The sequence below is a fragment of the Temnothorax nylanderi genome, unplaced genomic scaffold (assembly GCF_030848795.1).
Source record: "Temnothorax nylanderi isolate EJ_2023f unplaced genomic scaffold, tnyl_v1.0 TNYL_tig0038_pilon, whole genome shotgun sequence".
Lineage (NCBI taxonomy): Eukaryota > Metazoa > Arthropoda > Insecta > Hymenoptera > Formicidae > Temnothorax > Temnothorax nylanderi.
In genome coordinates, this window is record NW_027249100.1 from 499,818 (window position 1) to 524,708 (window position 24,891).

General features: G+C 39.9%; 1 protein-coding gene across 3 annotated transcripts in view; it reads right to left on the reverse strand.

The window, feature by feature from the left end:
• The window catches only part of Sano (CABIT domain-containing protein serrano), a 127,168-nt gene that overhangs the window by 61,846 nt on the left and 40,431 nt on the right, over positions 1 to 24,891 (reverse strand). For 2 of the 3 annotated variants that reach the window (XM_071703968.1, XM_071703969.1), the window contains exon 3: positions 2,648 to 2,677. The exons of the other annotated variant lie outside the window; for it this stretch is intronic. The gene's annotated coding sequence lies outside the window, so the exon portion shown is untranslated. The remainder of the gene's footprint in view (positions 1 to 2,647; positions 2,678 to 24,891) is intronic. 3 annotated transcript variants of the gene reach the window in all.

Below are 24,891 nucleotides of genomic sequence, written 5' to 3' on the forward strand. Positions count from 1 at the left end.
CCTCGTACAAATCAAATAAAATATACAAGTGTACAAGATGAGCTACAGCAAATCTTTGATAGCGAGATTCACGAAAGATTAAGTTATCACGATCAGTTTTGCGTGAGCTAGTACATTAAATTTATCCCAATAATAACTTTGAAATTTTTAATGTGTGTGACATATTTGAGAATTTACGAAAATTGCTAGAAAACACGCATGTACATTACCACGTGTAACTTATAGACATATAATTGAATTAAGTTAAATGTATTATACAAATATTATATATAAGTGAATAAAACAATATTTGAAAGTAAAATACATATATACTTATCTACTTTATAATTGTCTAATATTCATAAATCATTATCGTCATCTTACGATAATGGTAATATCTGATGGAAATACGGTTTTATCCAAATACATGTTATATACTAGGCTAATGCACCTCATTCAAAGATATTTTTTTATTTCTTCCTTTTATTTCTCTTTTATTTTATAACCTGAAAAATTAATTTGAATGTAAAAAGTGTAAAAACTTGAATCTCGTAAGAAATCTCGATATAAGACCAGTTAATGCCGTACAATTGATTTGATTTTATTAATATTTGTATTCAGCAATGCTGCGACACCGGTATTACTTCATAATGAGTTCAATGCCTCATTATTTTTAATCTGCACAACACGTCATCGTGCTGATGTCAATATCGAATATTTTTATTAACGATATGCAAATAAGAACGAGTGCTTGCCGACTGTATTCAATAAAATTAATATATTAAAATTAATGTACGATTAATCAATATAAAACGAAGAAATTAGAAATTTTGCATTTCACAAAAACATTTTTTTTTCTTAAACATCACGCATTTTTTTCTTTTTAAAGAAAAAGAATGTAATGGCTATGTCGTTGAATACTATGACACATGCGTCTGAGTATTTATAATTTCCGAGCTTTGCATACACTTTACTAAATAAATTATCCTTTCAAGTGTCACTATTATACGACATAAAAAATTAGACTTTGGTAATTGACATTGCTATTTTTCGAGTCTATTTAAATTCATTTTTGTTTTTAAAATAATAATAAATTTATAAATATTATTCCTAACATTTTTATTTCTTACCATTTTGCCAATTTCTATTTTATTATTAAATATGTACGTATGAAATACGAGATATTAAATGTAAAATATACATATTTTAAAACATAAGGTTGCATTGCTAAATGCTGTACGTGATTTTTCTGCTTCAATAAACATAATTTGGGATTAACAGAATCGCGTTAAATGTCTTGTGTAACGAGAAGCGATAGGAGGGCGTGTTGCGTTTATGTCTCGGATGATCTCTGTTCCGGGCACGCCAACGTCGCGCGCCGCGCGATTGCGCTCGTTTATAATCAAAATGGAAATGCAGACCGGCGGGTAAACGAGAAGGCGAGGTTTGAAATCAATGAAATCATTCAGCGGCAAAAAAGCTTCGGGCAAATTGAGGCGACGATTTCTCCTAGCTGGATTAGATTCATTTCTTTTTCTATTTATCGCCAGTAACACGGGCGCAAAGCGACGAGGGATTGCGGGGAACGTAACGAGATACAACGATGCCGCGACGCTTTAGCTTTGTGCAAGCTTATAATCAGAATGCAAATACAGAGCCCGGGGATGTATCGACTTCCGCCTGACAGTTAAAACCGTTAAAGGCGCGCCTAATTGGTGTGATCTCTCAATTACGCCAGGCCCTTTGAACGCGACCGACTTCCCATTCCATATTTTGCGGTACCACGAGCTTTCTATGTTTTAGAACTCTGAGAGTAATATGTAATTTTCAATAGCATAATTTCAAAAACATACAATTTTAACTTTTCGATTCTTGATTCTCTTTTTATAACTGCACTACGCGTTATTGCCCTAATCTTAGAGATTGAATTTACTGCTAAAAGAAATATATGCAAACTGGAAGTACTGGCCGATAAATAATGTATAAATTTGAAGTAATCTAGGTTCGTTTTAGCTTCTCATTCTAAATCTTTCTCCTTTGTCATTTTCTCTCTCACCGTGCCTTCTTCGTCATACGAGATTGCGTGACCACTAAGGGAGCGTAGCACCTATATACGTCGTGATTAGCATCCCACTTGTAATTTCTACATGATATCTCTTGCGCAGATGTACTTCAATTTGCCAAGTCCCCCCATTTGTCCCAATTACCATCGAAATCCGTAATCGTCGTATGCCTGCGTTGCGGCAGGAAAAATCACCGGAAGCCGCGCATTATGGAACGCGTACACTATCTTTTCCCTTCCGTCACGTGCGACGACCGACTCAATCAATCAATCGTTCCAGAACGTGTGCAACTGGATTCATTTCCACGGAAACACGCCTTTCCAAAGTGGCTTTACTTCCACGGCACGCCACAATTTAAGCGTTTTCGTCTCGTTTTGCCGCGTAATTTAGAATCTAATTAAGAATCACCTCGGTCGGCGGAGTTGCGTGTGCGCTCGCGCACACGCACAATTTTATGCATGCCCGCGTGTAAGCGTGCGGAGCCGAACGAGAGAAGCATAAATCTCATGTGAAACGAGCATTAACTGCAAAACCGCTCTTCGCGAGTTTGTAATTATAATATGCGCGAACGAGAGGTACTCACGCTCGATACACGTTCTACTCACTTGTTGACTTTGGGCACCGGTGGCTCGGTTCTGCAACAGAAAGAAAAAAATGCACGCGTGACGATAATGCCGATGCGACAGATTCGCGCGCGGCTATCGATTAACCGACCATCTTCGCGATTTGCACCTCGTGTTCTACACGACGCATTATCCAGGAGCAAAACGCGAGGCTAAAAATATGTAACAACGAACTGCGGCAAATTATGATAATAAGACACTCGATTCGCGTTAATACATGAGGCAAGTGCAATTTCAGGCATAATGAATCTGTCAGTATGTCCTGTAATTAACGATTCCTTGAAAAATCAAGCAGATAAAATTTGCATAATAGAAACAATTTTTTATTTACTAGCGACTTTGCATCAGCGACGCAATATTACGCTTGCAACATCCGCTCGCAACGTGGACGATAGTTTGGTAATCTTGGTAATAACCGTAAATTCCGCCGAATCTGGACTTTAATTGTTTATTCGCGTTTCTAACCGTGCACAAATAGTCGTAAATAACTCAGAATCCGACAGCTGCTCTAAGGATTAATCTTAAACGTAAATCGTCTGTAAAGGAAGAAAATCAAATCAGACATGTGGCTCACGCAATCCAACCGGCACGATTGCATTTCGCATTCGTCGCGTGAACAGAACGTCGCACTTTTTCTCCAGGAAAAACGTCGTGCGATCGAAGGGAGAAGGAAAAGCGTCGCGTCGCGCAAGCAGATGTACGCGCCGCGTCGCGAAAACGAAGACGGGGCAGCCTTCAATTATCCTCGCTGCTTAGACGACTCCCTTTGAATTCTGCATAACTAATTTGAATAATTTCCTAGTTTACAGGACGAGCACGGCCAGATCTGGCGTCGTATCTAGCACGTAAACGCACTGCTGTCCCATCAGTCTGGCCGCCGCGCGCCGCATCGGCGGCTCGCGCGACGCGTATACGAGTCTTTTACACGGTATTTCGTCACGTTAACTCGAATTAAAATTCCTCGCACGACGGATAACACGACGGAGAAAACATTGTTTTCGTCACACTTGATCTCTCTTTTCCTCTGCCCTCCATCTTTATTTCCCTCTCTCTCCTCTCTTCCTCTCCCTCTTTCGCGCGACTTGCAAGATTTATGAGCGTAATGACATCGTACATCAGTCGGAAGCAAGGCCTCTGAGCGAAACTTGATTAACCCATTACGTTGCGTTATATGGAGCAGCTACTTTATAATCGCGCAAGATGAAGAGAATCGATAAGTCGAATATCATGAGAATATCATGACGGTCAGTCTCGCCGTTACGTTAAACTCCTGGAAACGTATTGCCCGTGGCATATTACTGTAATATCCTCCGTAGTCTGCAACATTGATGTACAGAATATCCCAGAACAGACGTATTATTTGACTTTAATGTAGGTTTAATGTAAATTTTTTCTTAACAAAACTGTTAAGATACAGCTTCGAAGTGATAAAAGCGGAAATAAAAAGATTTTGTTAATTAAATATAGCAACTAGCAACTAAAAATAAATACAGAATCTCTTTTTTCGTTTAATGTCTAAGTAACCTTTACCGTAGCAGAATTTCAATCTAAAATTTAGTAATTTATTTTCAATTGTCATAGATTAAGAGTTGCATAAAGACGTGAAATTAAACTTCTTTTTAAAGAAAGCACCGACTTTACATCAAGAAATATAATTCAGATAGATATTTTAGAACCATAGGTTATCAAAATAGCTCTTCTTCTATAAATTTCGTTAAAAACATAATCTCAGATCTCTCCGGAGGATGCACCAGACTGCGACAATGAATCTTCTCGAGTGAAATAATTCTGGCGATTGTGCGCGGCTGCGAAATAATTCATTTGGCGTTTCCGCAACGGGCGGATCGTGTGTGTTGCGGTGTGCATTGCGGCTGATATCTCGTCTCTCGTGGGTACTGTGTGCGAACCCTGACCGTACGTGGCAGATAACGTATGGGCTTTCGTGGATTTTCCTGTTTCTGCCGGCGGAGATAAGGAAGGAAACAGGAAACGACGGCGCCGAGGACGTTGCACGTGAGGTACATGCCCGATGAAAGCGAGCCGTTTTATCGCGGCGCGAAGGGAAATGAGTCGTTAAAGCGGCGATCATTTTTCAGGTCTCGTCCTGCATCGCCACTCGGCCGTTTGACTTTGGCGTCTAGTCGGGTGTGACAATCGCCGAAGACAAGATTATACCCGTATTATTGTATTACCAGCGTATTTTAATTTTACCAAACATCGATACGATTAGATATATCTTTGCGCTTTTCAAATGCCAAGTTCTCATATCCTTAAAAAATATATGTTTTATTCTTTTCTAGCAAAATTATACGTCTCGGTGCCTGAGTGAGAATGATAAGATACCTTCGCCATCTGTTTCCGTTTGGAGTATTATACCCGGCGGGGCGAACTCGTCGCTAGCACGCCGCGGGAACAGCGTTTCGCGATGCGTATTCCGGTGCGTGTACGCACCGGAGGAACGAGCGCACGGTGCGTATAGCCACATCCGTACGCGGGCGTACATCGGGCACGCGGGAATAGCCGCGGGTGGAAGAGAGAGAGAGAGAGGGGGGGGAGAGAGAGAGAGCCAACCGGCGACGCGCTCGGTAAGCTACGACGAAGGTTATCTTACGGCGCGGATCTAAACGTTTTACCGTGTACGTAACTACCACCGCGCTCTCGCATCGGAGTACATTGTCATTTTATGGACAGATAGGCCCGCCTCGCTGCGCGCGCCCAACGAGCAACGACGAGCAGACGCGTACAATTTACGCGTCTAATTGCGCCGCTATCAATTTCGCTCGCCAAGTGAGACATTAAGTCGCGATTCGCTAACGAGGCTATCGTGCACGCTCGTTTCCTCCACGAGCGTTTTTCCTTTCTTTCCCCTCTTATTTCCCTACAAATTGTCCGAGGAAAGCAAGAGGCAAAAATTTCGAAATAAAACGATTTAAATAATACACGCTTCTCGAATACTCTGCATCTCTCCTCTCTTATTTTCCAATCTTAACATACATATACACGATGTATCTTTTTTATCATTTTAATGACGATTTTTTAAATAAAAAATTGCGTGTTTATAAATCACGACTAAAAAAGGAAAGATTAGCTATTAATATATAATAGCCTGATAAACTTAGCAGGAAAGGTTTTCGACTTAGAACGTTCTCCAGTCTGAAAACTTTTAAATTAGATGGTTACGCAGCTGTTTTGACCCACGCTTTAATTATCGATGATTCGACTACGAGACAAGCGTCATTCAGGCTCGAACACGTTCGCGATAGCCCATACAGTCCGCACAACACTTATATTGTAGCCTCGAGGCTAAACCATGTATATGCCGAGAAGACTCGTGTTTTGGGTTCGCGAAAAGTCCCGTTAAGAGAAGTGACCACGTGAATTCGCGCGTCAAGGTCTCAAACGTTCAGTCACCGGCGCGGCGTTGGTTTCGTGGCTCGATTGTCGCGGCCCGGATCGTCGCCGTTAGCATAACATTACACACATGACGCAACCGGCAGCGGGGGGGGAGACGCGGGGCGGAGTGGTCGTAAAGGAGTAGACAAACGTACGTACGTATATTGTAAGATTTAATTACATCGTTGCGAGGAAGAATGATCGCTGGAACTAGCAGTGTCACGCCTTTTAATCCGCGGACACCTCGGTTATTACTTCCCGCGGCTTTTTAAACTTGTCACCGCCAGCCAGCCGCCAGCGGGCGTAAATAATGCGGCTTTCTCCGTTCCGCCGCATTTACCGGCTACCTCTTCAACCCGAACGTCCATTACTGCATTATTTATTAACAGTATACGCGATCTTAACTCACGCACCCCGCTCGAGATCGCCCCGTGACGCTCCTCCCTGTCACGCATGACACACCCGACTTCACATTACAAAATTTTCCTTCGGAAGTTAAAACGCAACAAAAGCAGAAAGTTTTATCCTTACGTTGTGGATTCCCCTATGGAAATTTTAACGATGACTGAATATCTGAAATCTTGTACGAAAATTTAACGCTTGTCACTATCTCTCGATATTCTATTATCTTATATTTGATTATATACTTCTCTGGCAAATAGTACTTACCCTAATGGGTTATAAAAAAAATCGATAATAGATTAATGCTTATCAATCTCAAAGCACGAAAGTTTCATTTGTACGTTGAGTAACAGTAAAGTAAATGAAGGATAGGGCACATTATCTATGAGCGCTGATTAGATGTTGTAACAGAATGACTGACATACTTGTACGTAACACGTGCCGTCCATTACACGTATCGCTGCAGCACTGTGTTTCGTCGGAGATAAAAGTCTGAAAATAATTGGATAAAGGTGATCGCACACACGTGCCACGTTTTCATAATCCGACCAGGAAAGCGTCGAGCGCTAATTTCACCGGGGAATGACAGACGAGAGGTGAGTGAGAACCAGCGATGATGGTTAATGAAGTTTAGTACAGCGAAAGTGCTGTTAAATAACGCGTACTTTTGTCGCTCTTTGTTGCGGAAATTCGCGCAAAAGAGCGAACCATTAATTTCCAGAAAGTAGCGCACCGCGACATTAATTCGTATGGCATCCATTTACGTGTGATTAACACAATTTTAGACACTCTCCTTGATGAATTTCTGGAGAAGAGTAATTGTAAAAAAGAAGCGAAAGAACAGTTTAAAAAAAAAACATTCTTCACCTCTTTATCCGTGAAGCGAAAGTTCAAAGGATTTTAATTCGGCAGTTATTTTGGAAATGAGTAACATGTAGAGTGTAGTTATATGAAATAAATATTAATTCAATAGATATGATAATGCCAATATTAGAAATATAAGCTGATAAGAATAAATCACAGAAATACTCGGATGAGTAGCCAATTCGATGATTTGTTCCTTTTGTAACAATTTAACGCTATCATTTCCTTTCATTTTTTTAGTACTAAACATTCTAACAAATTTAAACTTCATAAAAAGGATATATCTAACATTATAAAAATAAAACTTTATAATTGTTCTTGAAAATCTTTTTTCTTTTTTTTATATCAAGCACAAAATATAAATTGAGCCCTTTTGGTTTGCCTATTGATACGATCGCCACTGCAGGATTTTCTCTATTATGCAAAAGAAGTGAATATATCTCGCGAGACACACAGGCACGGCCGAGAGGAAGGAAGGAGCGAGTCCAGAGCCGAGACAGTCCGTATCCCCCTTTCGTTCTGCTTCACGCACTCCCGCGTGGAGAGCAAGGGCGGCAGGACGGAGCGTGGAAGAGACGGAGGAAGGACGCGAGCGCAGGATGAGGAGAGATTCACCGGAGAGCACCCGACCTCCACCTTGGTCGCCACGCATCGTGGAATTCGCATTCGGGGAAGAAGCTCTTCTACCACACCTCGCCTCGCCGCGCTCGCTTCAGCGCTCGCTGCTGTTTTGCATTTTACACTGGCGTTGAGATTTGGTCGTTAGATTCGCCGATGCACCACCGTTCCGGCCCTCCTCTCACCGGACGCACCGGCATCGTCCTCCTCCTTCAGGAACGGAGCGTTACGAGCCACGTTCCTCGTGGATAGCTTTGAAATTAGTTAACATTTCTTTCGTCAAATTTTGTGTTTTGTTCACGGCATCGTAAAAAATATCAATATTATTTTTATGTTAGTTTTAAGATCTAATTGTATTTATCTATAACTATTTGATTTATCTCAAATATGTATGTAAAAATGCGTATATATAATTCTAAACTTTTCCGAACTATTCTTTAAAAAATAATTTGCATTTTTCTACTCCTCAGATAAATACATTTTATTAAAATCGTAGTTTATTTTTCAAAGTTTTCTATCATGCTTAACTTATTTAGTTCTGCATATATGTATTAAGCAAAGCACTGTAAAATTAAAATGTTACAATAGTTATGATGAAATTAATTTTTTGTATGAAAACTATCTTTAGCCTCTTTCTGTTTCTCCTCCAACTTTTTCCTATTATCTTCAGGAAAGGACGCAATAGCCTGGCCTCCCGTTGCGCTTTATACTTGCGTAGGACTTTTACTACACGCACGATGCATTCGTAAGTCTCGCACAACAAAAAACGCATCGACCCTGAAAGTGCGTCAAACTCGATGCACCGCGGGGTACGTATATGCCACGCGTGGAAAAACTCACGAACCGAGTTTCCGTCGATACGAATACTAGAACGAAGAGAATTGTCGAGCAAGAAAATTCTTCTGTATTCTTTTCCTTATACGTCTTTCCAATTAAATAAAATTAATAGATTATTATCTTACAAACCTTTCTGAGAATTAGAACTTAATTTACAGTTAAATAAGTATCTTTTAATCAAGCTATATCAATTCCAGTTAACAAAATCTGAATTCTAATTAATGACATGCTACTCGAAATCAGTTAGGTAATATAAATCATAAATAGATTGAATCTAAGATTAGAAAGATGCAAAAAATACAAAAAATACTAGTGTTCGATAATTGTTATTCTGCAAGACAAGATGTAATGACCGAGACGCGAGATAATATACTGCACAAGCGCGCAATCATTTCTCTTATTACCTCTCGCGCGTATTCCATGGCAAAACTGTGACGCTATGACGCGAGCGATTATCTAATGTCTCGTCTAAAGAAAATCTCCAGGTGGGTAACCCACTAAACTACAAGGGAGACGGGCATGCAATAAGGACAATGGACTCCACGAGAGTCTATACTCTGCGGTGCGAATCGTGCGCGTGCAGGCAATTGCATTGTGGAGAAAGCTAGTCTCACCTACAGGACTATCCTCCTCCTCCTCCTCCTCCTCCTCCTCCTCTTCCACCCTCGCTTCTCTCTCCCGCCGGTTTCTCTGTTGCTCACCTGGACCATCTTACTTCCATCTCGCGCTTACCAACAATGTTGTTGCAATCGGCCAAGCTCGCAAATGTCGCGTCGCGAGATGAGATGGAATTACAAGAGAGGAGAATATTAAGAACGAGTTTCTCTAGGAAGATGCGGATGTCACAACGAGAGAGAGAGAGAGAGAGAGAGAGAGAGAGAGAAAAGGAGAGCAAGAGAAGGAGAGAGAGAGATATGCGGACAAATTTGATTACGACATTCTCTTTCTATTCAAATCATTGGCAAATTCACCGATAAACAGTACTTGTGGCTTAAAATCACAAATACTGAGGAGAATAATTCCACGAATTTACAACTATTTGTCTACTAAAAATTTGTAATTTCTATTAACAAATAATTGTAAATAAACATAATTTCTAAATAGTAATCGCAGATTATTTTTAAGATTCCTATATTTTCATAGAAAGAATTTCTATGTATTGTTTTGCTTAGGTTCCTTGGAATTTTAAAAATAGGTTACATGCGCTTCGACAATTCTTTCTTAGATTATAGTCTTATCTATAATATAAGACAGAGAAGGAAAGTTCAATTAATGTTCGAGTTCCAAGAGACAACGATAGATCCACTGTAAGTTCATTACTAGTCGTAATCCAGCTTCGCTTCTTCGTAAGCTCCATATATTCTCGTTTCCCCCCTCATACCAAGCAAGTCGCGCGAGCACCGCGGATTATGTTTCATGTAAATAATATTGCGCGAGATCAGTCACTCCCGACGCGGGGGATTCCGGATCGAGGATACACCGGCCAATTCAATGCAAACGTCTGCATTAGTTGACCGACATCTCGTGAGCGCGTTACAGAATGGATTGAGGACGAAAATCGGGACGCAAGTTGATTATTATTGTGAAAAATTAACATCTTATTTTTAAAATTACAATACAACTAATAACGTTTTCTTCTTCAAAATAAACCAGTCATTGGTACTTCTCAAAAAATAATTTGGTAATTAACGTTTAAAAGAATAGAGACAAAAGTGAAAAAATTCTTGTATATTTTCAGTTCTCGGAGATAAAAATTTTTCTAATTAAAAATAATTTTTTTAAGATGGTTAGGTAACATATACAACGGCAAACAACTCTTATATAAAAAAATTGGATTAATTTAGCATTTATTCATTCACTTTTGTTAAAACGCATTCTATGAAAAATAAAGAAAAGAAATACAACATATTCCAAGCATATAAGCTTCTCGTAAGGTTATTCATATTGTGCTGGAATTTTTCATATTTATTATTCATTTATATATAGTTATTTCAAACAAAACTAACACAGTAAAACAGTGCATATTTAAACGTACCGTAAAACGGTGACCATTATGATAAAGTCTCACGACCAAAGGAAACTATGCGATAGACGCGGATACTGCAAATATACTCAGCAACCTATTTGTGTCGCTGTACTCATAAGTACTAGCTGTCGCGAGGGCCGCGTTATATTCGTCGATAAAGCACCCCGATAAAACCCGCGATAAAACGCCGAGTCGTTACTCGCCCACTCTTACTTCGCACTTGCGCGACCAATTAGCTATCAGCTGGCGGCGGACCTCGTCCGCTTAGAAACAAGAAATCAAAGACAAGGCTACCGTCCTGCCGCGGTAAACGCGTGAGAGTTCCCGCCGCGTACCGTACCGAATCGCGGCGCGTAAATACGAAGAAACACGCCATCGTGAACTTCACCACCAGCACGAGCCTCGCACGGCCACAAAAACAGAAAGAGAGAGAAAGAGAGAAAGAGAGAGATCATCCGGAGCACCACTTCTCACGCGGAAGCACCTTGAATTAGTGATACTCTCTTGTCGCGCCGCCTTGTACCCCCCGCTGTTGTCGACCTGATCTCCGCGGATCTGCGCTCGCTCGCAAATTCGCACGGAGACCTTCCGTCGTCGAATTAACGATTTCTACAAGCGAGAGAAAACAGGATTCCGGAGCGTGCACGCGAAGATGGAAAAATCTTTTCGCTTAATTAGGCGAATGGTGCCGGTCTTAGGAGCGAGCGAAAACCGCTGGTAGATTTGTGCTCGTTGAGATGCCATAAGGGATGCTATAAGCATACAACTTTACACGATATTAAACCCGTACTGGGCGAGAGAAAAATTTCTTGGTTATTAACTTGTATCGCTTGGACAATGCAATTAACAAACTAACAAGGAGACTGTGTCAATATATAGAACTGATTAAGAGCAAGCATCTTTTTATTTCTAAATGTAAAATATGTAAAATTTAGAAATGCCACATGCGGTCCAAAATAAAATTGATTTGATCAGCTTCTTACTTCATCATATTTCTCATCACAATTTTTTATAAAATATTATACATCGTGCAAGAGTGAGTTAAAGAAATTTTAATTCAGTTAAAAATTAATGAATAGTCGCCTGTTGTCCAATGGATCGCATATTTAATTCTTTACTTTGGATATAGTGTCAATAATTAATCAAGTATTGATATTTCGTCAAAGTAGACGTGGTAAATAACGGTACACTGAACAGTGTCTAACATTCATTAGTACAAATTGACTTTTCACTGAATGTGGTTTATCTGGCTTAAACACATAAATCCGGTGAGTCAATATTAGATTCTAGATAAGTAGGTATATACATAATGTCGAGCGCATTATAGATACGCTGAAGCAAAGCTGCTATAACAATATGCACAAAACGATGTTACATGAAATCTTGGATATTATTATTACTATTTCAGTTTCTCGACAAGGATCAGGGGAAGCTGGCAAGAATAACTTGTGCCAGATGACTTTTAATGTCAATTACGCGAAGATTCGGTGAAAATATACATGTAGTTACACACGAGAATTACATCTTGCAACGAAATTTCCATAGTTAATATTGGAAATGGTTGACTGTTGTCATTTATTACGTTTCTTTGCTCTCCATGCTTAACAGGATGTATCGAAAGTGGAGAATACGAGTGTGCGCGTGGGTGTATTTACGAGGAAGCCCGAGGCGATCTCGCGGGGCTGTTAAAAAATACGCCTCGCAAACTCGTCACCGCTTGCGGATCATTAGCGCGATTTGCACGCGGCCTGGACAATTTTAATCACGACGGGATTCGTTATCGCCGGTAGAAACGGATGTTAATCCAACAATTTATTGCATAATCCGAGGCAAAGTGTAATCTGTGTTTCTCTCTCTCTCTCTCTCTCTTCATCCCTTTCCTCGCAATTTTCATGTCTCCTTTTCTATCCGTCCCCGGCGTGGTTTCGCTCACCCGCTGATTTCACGGCAAGTAATTTAATTAGTCGGAAGGATACTGTTTCGCATCATTCCCGGAATCTAGCCGGCGAGCGCCGGCCTGCAATTAGTTGATTTCTTTTTGTAGACGACCACCATAGCGTCACTGGCGTGAAGATCGTCAGATAATTCGGTCCCTCGAGGCGGAGAACACTCCGATATGTTATCCGATAACGACACAAATGGGGAAATGTTTAAGTGAGTAACAGACAATAATTTTTGTAGGACTATCTTCTCGAATCTTCTCGCCACATTTTGACGACGTACATGCACACATACAAAAATATAAATGTACATTCGTATCCCTGTAGCTTGATTGAAACGTGTTGAAGATTTCAATGATTAATAAGGAACTGAAACGTGTATGACGTGAGGAAAATATAATGCATAATTAATAACGGCGTACTCTTACGTGAGATGACGCGCCTACGATAGGTAAACGGTTAACGATCAGGAGTCATCGATCTATAAACGTCGAAGGCTGCGTTGTCGGCTCAGACCTTCTCCCGAAGCAATCTCCTTTACGCGGGGCCATTGACGTGTCCCGTTACTCTCGGTAATAATTATGTTGCCTAACAATAATTAACAGTGCCTATCAAGCGCTCATTAGTCAGAGTAAATATGCGGTCGATATTCGGGTTACGGTGTTTTAATACTATACTGCTGGGGTGGCACTCGTCAAGATACGTGCATGCGGGTAATAAACGAAGTCACAAATATACGGTGGCTCGGCTAAATGCCGCATGGCTGTTATCGCGTATTACTGGAAGGATTAAAAAGAAGCACATGCGGAGAAGAGGTAAGGAGTGGCGTAATGTCATTCGACGTAGCGGTACATAGGTTTCTCGTAATACCGGACAATTTTTGCGAACGCTGTCGAACGCGGATACGCGTAACGTACTTGAAACGAAATGTTATAATAGCTCGAACCATTAAATACTTAAGAGATTCTACATACTAGGCTTGTAGACATATATTAATCTGCATTCAGGTTAATATATGTCTGCAAGCTTTGTACAAAGAATCTCTTAAGTATCTAAATTTGAGCTACTCAAATATCGAACATTATTATATGTATTATATACAGCATTGGCCAAAATTATTAAGCACTCTATTGAAATAAAGCTTTTTTTCTTTTGAAATATTTATTTTTGAAAGAAATAAAAAATAAACGCATAAACACGTTCATAATAATGAACGCTCTAGTAGACACTTTTTAAACAATAGAAATATTTCCTGGTATTAGATTCAGTACAGCGTAATGATTATAGGAGTGCCTAATAATTTTGGCTAAAGCTGTATATGTAAGATGAGATACAGCACATGTACAAAATCTAGGATCAAAGAAATACTACCGAAAATGCTCCGCGTGATCACGGCCGAGTAACCGTACATCAAGCGTGTGGGAAGGCTCATAGAGGCAATGCAAAGGCGAGACAGAAAAGGTGAAAGGGGAGGAAGGCACGTACGTCGGAGCGACTGCATCGACGCCACTGAAACGTTCGTCGTCACGGTGACCTTTTAAGGTGCCGAAGGGTACCAACCTTTCCCCCTGGCAGCCACAGCGTCGGCAAAGAGCATTCTGAGACGATAAGAGAAGGCCCATCGCGTAACAATGCCGGTAGCTGTCGTTTGCGCTCGCGCACGGTTCACCGCCGCATCTCCTCTCGGTAATGGGAGGGATTCTGTTTCCTGTCGAGGCAACAGATCGCGCATACTAAACCCCGTCGAAGCTACCGTTAGCATCTGTAGTAACTCGCCAGACAAACAGGCCTTTTCCTAGAGAGCTCTGTGTCTAAGGTTCATTCTGACCCACACATATATCTCGGAGCGCTACGGTGTCAGTGATGGAACCTGGGTTTTTCTCTCCGCGAACGAACACACTTAGCTTCACGTATGACAGGCGCCAGAGCGGCAGACTAAGCTATATTTACAGGCAATAAGTATAGTCTCATAGCGCATATACTTTTGATTTACTTTACAACGCGGACTTTTAGATATATCGTAATTCGTCAAGCATCTGCTAACTTCCGCTGAACGGCTCTTTTCTCATCTTTTGATGACCGCACGTGCATCTTACTTAAAGAAAAATTTATCACTGACACTTATTTATTATTGATCTCAAAATTAATTGAGATTATTGCGAAAATTGGAAGAAGAGAAGCACATCCTGTAGTTCTCCTGAATTCTTAATACTTAAACGTATTGTTAATTTTATGAATAAAACTAATATTATCGGTACAATACCAGAGAAGCGTGGGAGCAATATTTTCAATCTGTAAATCAAACTCGAATTCGCTCTACACAGTATGGATTTTCTAGATACGCAACCTTCATATACCTTCCTTCAACGTTCTCTTTCCTCCCTCGGCCGCTTCCATTACTTCTGATTTCTTGCCGCAGAGCTTAATTCACGAGTCTTCCGGTGCAAATTACATTCGAGATTGCATATCGACCGTTTAACCCGGCTAATTGCGCTAAACCGAATTTTAACTACGTTAAATGCAAACGCATCGCGGACGGGAACGACGTCTACTAGATAATTCACGTAGATACTTTTATCTTGCAGTTGCGTCAGAAGTACAATGGCATGAGATCGTTACTCCAGCGTAGCGTTAAACGTTACTTCAACAATTAGATTATATTGGTATCGCGGATATATCCTATAGTAATCAAGTATCTTGATAATCAAGTAAAAGGCTGTATTAACAAATGCTCATAAGTTATGCTCCTTTTAGCGGTGTTCATATGTCTAGACTCTAGAAGGTAAAAGCGAGTCGTCTAAAAAAAAAAGCTAGTTGCATTTATCAAATTACAGTCGGAAGCGTCACGAGCGCGTAAGGTGATCAAAAAAGATCGCGGTGTTATGTTCGCAGTATATCTCAGCCCTTCGAGCCATTGTGTCGGCGAGATTACGTGGAATCTATCGTGTGTTATACGGAGCGGCTGAATAGATAGATAAATGGATACCGTATAGGAATAGCCGGAGTCTGGGACTACTAAGGGGTACACTACTGGCTCGGTTGAACAATAGGGGCCCCTCACTATAATCGGAAGTAAGTCTTGTTAGCGTAATGCGTAACTGTACATAGTGAACGGCTAATTTCGCATTATATCCCATTACGTATCGACGGATTAAGGTCTTGGGATCTCGTCGTAGATCTTCCTTCGTTTTCCTTTACTAGGAAATCCGCAACTTTAGACATTCTATTAACCGGCCGATTATACGATTCGTTAACAATATTCATGTGTATATCAACGATATTTAAATATACCGCATCGTACATTTCTTCCACGTGTCAATAATATTTAAAACTGTTTTTTACATAAATTAAGATTCAATCATTATATTTTATCTGACTAAAGTTATGTGCATGTATAAGTAATTTTTTCAAATAAACTAATAATTGTAATTGCGATACCTTTTTCAAAGAGATATGTTACAGTTTAAACTATTCAATTATAATGATGTGCTTTGACGATATAAACAGAAGTTACGCGTGTGATACTTTCTCCAAGCTGTATGCAACTTGTTATTAAGATGCTGGAACCGCGCTTAGATCGAAAATGCATCGCGTGACACTTCTCACACGTTTCGCGGCGATAAATTCTTGCAAGGCGTGTGTTAACACGGTAGAAGTAATTTCGCACAGAAATGTCGGGGAGAAGGTCGGAGAGCGACTTGCAATATTTATCTCGACATAAATTGCTGAACGGTTTACATGCAGGCTCGTCATAAATATCGTGATGCGTATCTTGATACGCCCGCTCGTAACCACAGTGGAACACAGTAGCCGCGAAAGCAATAATGGTCGTTTGTAATATTAGGAAGAAAACAGACGAGACACTTAAAACGCATGAATCATATCGCGGAAGCGACCTCAAATAAGTTATGAATGAAAAATAACAGCTATATTACTGTACTTTAGATTGTTTATGCAGAATTTTAATATTTGAGCGTAAAGACTTCTTACCATACATTTTTTGGCGAAATAAATATTATAACGGCATATTTTTAAAATATCTTTTTCCGGGTGATTCTGATCTGAAATTAATGCAATCTTTACATTTCTTATTTTTTAATAAATAAATGTATACAATTAAATATAAAGATAATGTATTAAGAAAAGGACAAAATATTGGTTTTTAAATATATAATACATTTACAAAGATGCATGTTACACGCCTATTTGTGAGAAGTTTTATGATCTTCTGATTAAATGCGTCGCGAAAAACATGTCCGCAAGTGCATCTCGCGGCACAGTCGTACGTCTTGCGGAGCAGTCCTGGCATTTAAATGTTAGCTCTACCTGCCCAATGGTATTTACCATAGTGTACAAGAGGCCTCATCACGCGCCGATCGCCGTCGTTCTGTTCAATTTCGAAAGTTAAATGTCAATGAGCAAGCGTGCCTACACGTTTCAAGCTGCACCCGGCTACATGTTTAAAACAATAAATCTCTTTTCTGAAGGAATAAAAAACCTATGCAGACATCGCTGTCCTTCTCGATACACTTCTGCATAGCACATATTGGGCATTTTTGTAAAAAAATATATGAACAGATCATTGGAAAATTCATAATCATTGCATATATTCCTAATTTAATATATTCCTAATTTAAAATACTTATTTTAATGTCATCTTTATTGCACGTATGTTTGATTCATTCTTGCTGTTTCAAGATTGAAAAAAAGTAATAAGGAGAATAAACGAATAAACGCAAGATGAGTAAAAGAATATCGTTTCTGTTGCATTTGAGAACAAGTTTTCTACGTTTTAAACTCCGACTCCACGAGATCGAGGTTCGAAAGTTTGAGCCACTCCAAATACCAGGTCAAGTTCATCATACCTAAGTAGGTCCATTAAATCGTCATCCAAGCGTGGCAGCGATATTATTTCTAGGAAAGGTTTGTCCCGTTTTCATTAAATCGTGACACGCTTCGTGATTCGCTTCGTCGATAGTCGAGGAAAGCGATGGAGATTTCTTATCGTCCCTTTTACCATATCCGTTTCGTTTGAGTTACGTAAACTCATAGAAAAGTAAGCAGCCTTTGAAGAACACGTCTCTGCACGTTAACAACCGTGTCACACTCGAACGACGATATATCTCCTTAGAGCAATGGTTTTTATTTTTCACATTTATACGTAACGTATCTGCTAAAGTAATATGAAGTACATAATACGTCAATTTAAAAAAAATGTTATATATCATTATTACAACATTATACTATTATTTTCAACCTAATAATTATTATAAAATAAAAGATGAAAATCAGTATAATATAAATTTAATTTAGCAAATATTTTAAACGAAAAAAATATGCCTATATTAATTATCATAAAGTCATTAAATTACGACAATTAATTATCGGAAAATATTGCGGTATCGCGTTTCTCTCCTATGTCACGATTATCTGATTAATCCTACCTCATTACGCGTCACGCAAAAATGACGTTACCATAATTATCCTCCGTCCATCAGTCTCGGTAAGAGAGAGGAAGAGAGAGAGAGAGACAGAAACTAGTTACGACGAGAAAGATGGGTCATCGACCAGTGGCGCGTATCAAACGGCAATAAAAAAGCAGCTCGTCGTGGTCCGTTCGAAAGCGCGCGCGCGTCTCTAACGGATGAGCGTCCTGTAAGTTGTCCCGACTTAAGGACAAACGTACTACTCCGGGTAAGGTCACCCGGGGCTTCGCTCGATGCAGCGCGTACATTTCCGCGTTCACGCCGACCGGCCGACGCGGTGTGGCGCGGCACGGCACGGCGCGGCGCCGCTCGGCTCGGCTCGGCGCGGCCAGTCACTGAGAGAACGTCGCCAGGTCGTAGGTCGAATATTCGATAGGCGAACGCCTGGTTAACGGTACACCACCTCGCCGGGTGCCTCCCCGAGGTTTTGACAATCCACGTCGTAGGCAATCGTGCCTGCAGCGCATGGCATACCGCGCGCTCCTGCCGTGGATTCGCACCGCCTCGCGGACGATCGGACGGCAACCGAGAAGAAACAGGACAGAGAATGAGAATGAGTAGAAGAGAAAGAAGGGGAAAGAAAGTGAAGGAGTGAAAAAGAGAAAGAAAGGGAGAAAGAGAGAGCAGCACGATGGGAGCTAAGGTGGGCGGCGGATGCTGTGAAGAAGAGATGAAGAGAGGATGGGGAGAGTCCGAGGAGGCGCGAGCAATCGGCATATATCCGAGGACTCGGACGAGAGAGACGTGTGCATCGAGAATTCAAATAAATCGCTAATCGAGGGTATTTATCCTTTCGCGTCAGTGATGCACGTGTACGCGGTGCCGTGTACGCGGTAACCTGTCGTATGTCCGTCATTTCCCTCTGCACCGCAAAGCCGCGGTTCGTCATCGCAAGTGGTATTTTCATCGATATTATACGGGTGTACCTTTGACCACTGGCGAGCGTGGGGAACGTTACTCGCGAAAAGAGATTGTCATGTGAATCGATCGATCGTAATTTCCGTAAGTCGCATCTGCACAGCGGAATTCACGAAATAATCCTTTCTTAAATAACTTCTTTGCATCAAAATCTATCAATACCGTTAATTCTTGTTAAAAGTACTGGATGAAGCTACAAAATCACGGAATTACCACATTCTAGGATACTTTGCAAGTAAAAGAAATACAACTCTATATTTTTGGCATGCCGTTCTCGAGCGGTGGAGACTTGTGCATTCTACTTGCTAAACGACGCATTCGCATCACATAGATCCACGTGATTCACGTGCATTCGCGCGGTGAATAAGATGCAGCGGGACCTACCGGTCACGAAATAAATTTATCTTTTCAAAGATACACGTGGAATCTCGACAATTTTACTCGAACGTATCTCTGTCCACAAGGACTGCGGCTTTTTCATTGCGCCTTCGTATTTCCGCATAGTTTGTCTTTGAATTATCTATCTTCTTTCTAATCAAGAGAAATTAATACATCAGACAACAATGTAAATAACTTACTCGGGATTTAAGCTTACAAAAAGATTTGCCAAGGAATTGCTCATTCCGATAACATAAAAATTCACAAAAAAATTAAAAGATGCTCAAAAAATAAAATTAAGCTTTCCAATGCTGTAATCTTTTTACGATTTCTTTTTAGATGCTTAACGTTCTCTAGACTTTTCTAACCGAAGATTGAGTGATAAAAAACGCAGTTCATCGGATTCGCGAAAATTTTAAAAAGCCACCGCAGATGCGAGATCTTCTTTCTTCAAACGAGACGGCAGCTTACTCGCGCACGTGCCTGTGTGGTTATCGAGAAGGAGAGGGACCGGAGAAGAAAGAAGAAGCGGATACGAGGTAAAAATGAAAAAGTCACTGATGCCATGCGAGCGACGTGACCTCTCGTCGGTGACCCCGGACGAACCGGCCAGCGACGACGAGGAAAGGGGAATGCCAGACCTCAGGCTACATTCACAGTTCGCCGAAAAAGGCATCGCACACAACCGGCACACCGATTGTACCGATCGGTCAACAGACGTACGTAGCTCGTCCGAGAACTCGTCTTTTCCTGATTGCAGACAGGCGGAAGAATCGCCGACTGATTCGATGCCGCGAATGAAATTTGTCATGGGATCCTCGTATTTGACGTTTCCCCTGTGATCTAATCAGTTTATTTACGGTACAATACTACAACTTGATTAATTTGACTGATAAAGAAATAATGATTTTTTTTTAAATGAAAATTAAATCAGTAATATTAATCTATTAAATAAAATAACAAATACATTTTTAATATTGATTTCCTGTCTCTCTGAAGTTAAATTAACTCAATAGAAAAGTTAAAGACATTAATCAAACTGTAATAATAGATAATAATTTAAAAAAAATGCATGGGTGTGCATAATGTTCTCGAAGAAAGAAAATAAACGCGTAAATGCTCACTTGAATTCAATATAAAATATTTTGAAATTAAAAATCTTCAACTATATTCGAAATATTAAATTTTTTAAATTGATGATTCGACGTTTACGACAATATTATTTTGCAAGCGCAATTTGTTCCCATGTTCTATCGGACGCAATAGGTTTCGTGGCACAAATCGATTTGTCGATTCGTGCCGTTCCCTCATCAGAGAAAACGGTCGAACCAGTGAGTTAATATCATTCGACAATTGGCAACTGGCAACAGCCATTAAGTGGTCAGCGAAACTGAAAATGATAAGGTCCGGAGGGACTGTCAGCCACTTGGCCATTCCACGCGCGTCCGTTAGTTTCCCTCAACGACTTTCCTAACTTCCTATTTACTTTCTTAACTCATAACTCGTGTACTTGCCTGTTCGGACAAATTCCGGTTTTTAAGGCTCGACGCTAAGCGAGAGCTTTTCGTACGAGCGTAAAGCGCATAATGGTGACTTACAATAAATAAAACACTGTCATTTAACACATCGTCATGTGCAGGAGTTATTATCATGAGACTGTTCGCGTTAATATAAAAATATAAATGTGTAATATTAATTAAAAAGTTGTTTAGGTATATATAATATAGGAATATCCTTTTCTTATAACTTACATCCAAAATATGAAAAAAAATGAAAATTGTACCAAAGTACTTCATATCTCTCAATCTGTAGAAAAACATAATGCTCCATTAAATTTTGATAAAAATTATTTTATTTTTAAATACAAATATTTAATTCCTTTCTACGGAGAATTTATCTGTCTGTTTGTCTAAATGTATTTATTGTGGAAAATTTCGTTAAATTTCTGCATAATTGTTTGTTTCCGCCCTAGATTTCGCTAAGAAATACACCAGAAAGAAAACGAGAAGAGAAAGCAAGTCACTGGCTCGTTATTTAGGCTTCAATTTGAACTTTAAAGCGATCGCGGCGGCTGGCTGGGTCGCGGGAAAAAGTCGCCTCTCGATCGGCATCGTCTAATGATCGATACATTAATCGGCGACCCGGGCGAGCCTTGAATTACCGGCGAACTTTCTGGATACCGCGGGTTTCTGTAACCGGTATATCCTTCCACTCACCGAGTTTAAACCGAGTGCCTGTCAGTGTTACCTGCCATTCAGACAAATTCCGACCATTAAGCGTCGAACGTTGTGTTGCAGTTATACGAACCCGCTCCTAAAGCCGCGCTCCTAGCCGAAGAATATGATGTTCGACCGTGGATTGACCCTTACGGTACCTCCAACGTCAATGGTTTAATTACGATAGAGTCATTTCTTCGTGGCGATTTTTTTTTTTGCAAACGATACATTCCACCCCCTCTTAAAGGTCAAAGTTGTATTTAAAGGACGATGGACCGCTTGGTACTCGCGTACACACGGAGGCACCACACACATACACGAATTACCGATCATTCCATCGTTAACAATCCCGCTAATTAGATGATTAGAATCTTAACTGTGTAGATGATGGATATGGATTAACCGCTTTCTTAACGATTAACTGCTTCTTCTAACGTGAAACGCTTAAAATGGTTCACGTTAGACTTCACGGTCACGATAGACCTTAACAATACGTCAGCGTAAAATCTCGTAGGAAAAAATTGTAAAAATGAGAAATGCCTGAATACAGGCATCTACAATATTTAGGAATTACAACAATTCGCATATGAATAACGTTATCATATAAAACTTGTTACTATTGCAAGCTAATTATTGTTATAATTATAATAAGCATTGAGTTTGCTCAGTAAGTTTTGATTAAATTAAAGACTAAACATATAATTTTACGTTAACAACCTAGTTACATAGACAGCTTATTTTTTAAACTATAGATTTTAACTCATTTTTGTGTAACGCTACGTGAGAATCCCTTTTCGCGAGGTTGATCCATATTTCTGATTTCTGCCGACGTTTCCTCGCCTGTGATCCCCCTACATCCTCTTCTATCCCACCTATCTCAGTCTCTATAACCAACTCGAGTCACTAACTCTACCGACTGTCAGTGTACCTGCCGGCCAGACAAATTCCGACCATTAAGTGTTCGAATGTCGTCGTCATCGTCGTCGTCGTCGTCGTCGTCGTCGTCGTGGCTGTGAACCCGCTCCGAGGCCCCCGTGTGCCACGACTTCGCCGAGGGAATATAATGGTGGACCGTGGATTGACCCTTGCGGTACTCCCACCATCACCAAGGCAAGGCACCGCCATCACCTACGCCACACGAAGCACCGTGCCGACGACACCGACTCGCACGACCACCGACTCGCCTGGCAAAGTCGAGAGAGACGCGCGCAACGCCTATGTAGTTTACTTCGAGGCTCAAGCTATACGTGCCGGGGTCATATTCTCATCGGCGATGCATGGCCGCCGGTACAGTCGACGGGAACAGTCGGCCAGCCGGCTGGCCCCGGAGGAGCGCGCGTCACGAGGAAAAAAATATCTAGCACACGGGTCAGCCGCGATTTTCAACGCTCGTAGTCCACGCCCGCCTTCGCGCGCAAGAAAAGTCCCGGAAACCCGGTAAGTCGAATGATCTGAATGCAATCTGCGCGATGAAAAGATACACCGTACTACCTTTTCTTTTATCGTATTTTTTTTATCGATGCTTTTTACGTATGCAAAGAAATTTTTAAACTCGACTTGAATTGTTCTTAAAAAGTAAATAAATCTAAACAATAAATAAATAAATATAATCTTAGCAGATTCAAAGTCTCAGCTTAGTTTCAATACTTCATTATGATAAATTTATGTATAAATGTGGACAAAAGCTTTCACCATAAGTTATCCAATAAATAATGAGTTTTTGCTTTGTATTCCTTTTTTCTTTAGATGAATGAGTATGCTGCGATGGACCAAGTATGACTACAACATTGTGCTTTATCGATAGATCACAACCGGTAGTAACCTTGTCGAACTTAAAAGAAGGCCATGGGCGAAAATTACGATGATCGTACGAATGACATTACAAATTCACCGAGGCGGATGGTCGGTTTCTATTTTTAAATATTATATTCTCAGATACACAATCAGATTTTACCACTTAACGTTAAATAATTTATTACAGTATACAAGCGAAGAGGAAGATCAATTTTGACGAGAATTTCTTCTTATATCGAGCTTAGTCATTTAACCGACGTAAAAAAAAATGCGAAATAAAAAACTTTTGATAAATGTTGATGTGCGTCAAGGTATCGTTTATCCTTTCACATTGTGCTACGATCTACTCCAATCATCAACAATGAATAAGAATCTATGATTGCACATATACCTTTTCCAATAATAACTTTATAAACCGTCGACGCTCTATAGTCGCGCTTAAAGAGGGGAAACGCCATTCGATTGGAAATTCTTCACGATCCATTAATTCCGGAAGTAACGGGCCACTTTCCATAACGCTATAACAACTTTAACCTATCGTTTCTTGGACAGATATAGCTTTTTTCTACAGAAATACATTTACGTCTTCGAATAGCGTCACTATGTAGTTAATAATGTTAAATAAATAACAATAAAATGGACGCACTATATCCTATAAAAGTTAATTTCGTCGGCAATAATGCATCTTGTAGATGCATTATGAAACATATTTTTTTTCATACCTTGAGACAAACATTCCATTAACACTTTGAGTGCCAAGCTGATTTCAGCATTAAACTTAATAAATCTAATAACATTTTTATATCATTTTTATATTTTATATTTTTATATTTTATTGCTTTTTTTAATGTCTTAAAAATATTGATATTATTTCTTTAATCTTTAGTAAGATTATTCTTGATTGGTAAATAAGACCGTTATTCACAAATAGAACTTTGCGGAAATTTACGCGTCACTCAGATATGGGTGACATAGCACTCAAAGTGTTAAAAGTTTTAATGTAATTATACACACAGAAAAATAATCATTCTACAGCCAAGAAAAGCACTTACTCATTTTATTTTACTTCTTTTAAGTAAGTTTTCTTTCAACCAAGAATATTTTCTTACTAATAGTTTTCAAATATCTTGACACAAGTCAAGAATATTGTTTTGAGTAAACGTAATTCTTACAGTGACTTTATGGTAGATTTGCGAATTAAGTAAATGGTAAGCTTGTATATCCGCAAATCTACCATAAAGTCATTGTAAGAATTACATTTACTCAAAACAATATTCTTGACTTGTGTCAAGATATTTGAAAACTATTAGTAAGAAAATATTCTTGTTTAAAAGAAAACTTACTTAAAAGAAGT